This window comes from Epinephelus moara, chromosome 2 (assembly GCF_006386435.1).
Source record: "Epinephelus moara isolate mb chromosome 2, YSFRI_EMoa_1.0, whole genome shotgun sequence".
Classification (NCBI taxonomy): Eukaryota; Metazoa; Chordata; class Actinopteri; order Perciformes; family Serranidae; genus Epinephelus; species Epinephelus moara.
In genome coordinates, this window is record NC_065507.1 from 1,583,209 (window position 1) to 1,585,943 (window position 2,735).

The 2,735-nt window shown below is 38.6% G+C and overlaps 1 pseudogene; it reads left to right on the plus strand.

Moving 5' to 3' along the window:
* Positions 1-943, plus strand: LOC126400775 (olfactory receptor 52E4-like; annotated as a pseudogene).
* The last annotated feature ends 1,792 nt before the right edge of the window (positions 944-2,735 follow it).

A 2,735-nucleotide genomic window follows, 5' to 3' on the forward strand; every position in this document is an offset into this window, starting at 1 on the left:
ATGGAGAATGTCTCTTCGCACAAACATTTCATCCTCAATGGCTTCAATGAACTTGGAGTTCTGAGGCCCGTCCTCTTCATCCCATTCTTCATCATGTTGGTTGTGTCACTGTCGGCCAACTCCCTGCTGCTGTATGTCATCATTTCACAGAGGAGCCTCCACTTGCAGATGTATCCCCAACATGCTGCTGAGCTTCCTGTTTGTCTGGAGGGGAATCTCTCTGATTGGCTGCCTGTCTCAGATTTACTTTGTTCAGCTTGTAGCAGGTTTTCAGTCCACATTGTTGGTGTGGATGGCACAACGCATGGTGTTACCACGATTCCTAAAGTTCATGATTCTAATTATTATTAGAAACATCTTCCTGAACACATTAATGGTGAGTCTGGCAGGATCGTTGTCATTCTGCTCTGGGAACGTGNCAGGTTTTCAGTCCACATTGTTGGTGTGGATGGCACAACGCATGGTGTTACCACGATTCCTAAAGTTCATGATTCTAATTATTATTAGAAACATCTTCCTGAACACATTAATGGTGAGTCTGGCAGGATCGTTGTCATTCTGCTCTGGGAACGTGATGAACCACAGTTTCTGTGAGGACTTGGCCTTAATGGGACTTGCATGCGGAAGCACCGCCATAAACAACCTGGTTGGGCTCATGGGCTTATTCCTCATCCCTGTAGCAAACTTCATCTTTATCACCACCTCCTACATAGTCATATTCACCTCTGTGCTGAGTTCCGGTAAGTCGGGTGTCAAAACACTTTCCACCTGCGTTACCCACGTCGTGGTCATGACCATCTGCCTGAACTTCGCAATTGTTGCTTTCCTGTCATATCAGGTCAGAAACGGTCTTCCTGCCGCCATTCGAGTTTTCTTCAGCACCATGTACGTGTTGTTCCCGAGCTGCTTCAACCCGATCATCTACGGCATCAGAATGTATTAGTTCAATATTTAAGTATAAGAGGGGATACATATTGTGTGTTGTGATATGGACTGCAAAAATTGTGATATTATTTTTTTAAGCCATATCGCCCAGCCCTAATTTCTCGTCATTGTTTTGTATTGTTTTTTTGTGGGGGGTTTTTTTTTGGTTTTGTTTTTTTGTCAACCAGTTAGATACTGGTTATTGGTGTCGGTCTATTGGAAGCCAAATTAACCGAAATTGACATCCCTCATGGAAGAAGTGCAGCTAAGAAGTGCATTAAATCAGACAAATTTATTTGAAACTCTGCTTCGTAACTTTGATTAGCATTAAGAATTTGACGTAACTAATTGGATTACTCTGTGCTTTTACAAAAGCCTTGCCCTTGTCTTTAATTAATAATGTATTGACATATTTTTACACCACATTAAAGGCATTAACATGTAAAACTCACATATGTCAAATACATATTTCATTGGTTTATTGGATATATGTGGTAAAAGGTACATTTTCACAGTACATGTACATGATCAAAAACATGTAAGAAATACACTTAATGCTTTCAGAATTATTTTTATGTATATCTATTTACAAAACAAATATTCCTGCTACATATTGTCACACATAGTTTTTGATGTTTTATTGGAAGATCTGATCTACATCACGGACAAACACAATTGCATGTTCAATAAATGTAATGACTTTAATGTTTTAATGAAAACATTTGATGATATAACAAAATATTATCAATTCAATAATAAAAGTATCTTGCTTTTACCTTTGCAGTCTTTTTATTTTTGTATTATTATAATTCTTTGATTTTGATACACTCTCAGTGCAACCTAGAGTCCACAGCCACGCCGGCGCGTCAAAATCACGTGACCGATTTAAGACGACATAGCAGCACATTGCAGCCTCGCTGAGTCCCCGTTTCAATTTGTGTGGAAAGTGCAAACTTCAAACTTTGTACCACTTTTTAAATTGTGTTGATAGGCCATACAAAACCAGCTTATGATAAATAATAAACGCCATGATTTTCCTGAATATTGTTGTCTAACTAACAACTTTGTTGTTTGCTAAATTAGGACATACGTTTTTGAAGTTTACAATTTATATTTCCATTTTAAGTTACAAAAATGGTTCGTTAGACATGTTTGTGGTTTTCTAAGCAAAAGATCAAACTTTTTCCAACTCAGATTTTATGTTTTTTTGTGTGATTTTAGGTCCAGTGTGTTAATACAGTATGTCAAAATGACAAAATAACTGTAAAGTCACACAGGTGAGGTTGTGCTGAAAAGAATGATACCAAACAAGGCAAGGTAAACAGTTTTTTAAGGTGAAATTTAAAGGTAAAATCAAAGGTAGTCAAAAACGGCCAATTATCCCCTAGACCCGTGATGCTTCTTAGTCAGCAGTTATCTCTTTTGATGAGCCTGGTTTTGGTTCCAGTGCTGTCCTTGCTGTGCCATATGCCAATGGTGCAGATCAGAGGAATTTAATTGCACTGTGTCTCCTTACAGAGTTAAGAATTTGGCAGTAACTCTGCTTTGTTCTGCTTTGCTTGGAAAGTTAGCCAGTAAATTTTGTGTCTGTTTTGAGCAATAACTCATCTGGTCTCTTCTATCATTCAAAAGAGTTTTTGTGTCTGTTTGAGCCAAGTTCAGAGAGCTATTGTTTGCTACTTCATATAGCAGAGGTGGGAAGGAGTGGAGGATGGGCGTAGAAGCTCTATTAACTGTGGACTTCAAGTCCTGACAGGGTGGAGTTTGTGCCGTGAAATGCTGAAATACTGGAGTGCAATGTACAACTAGTG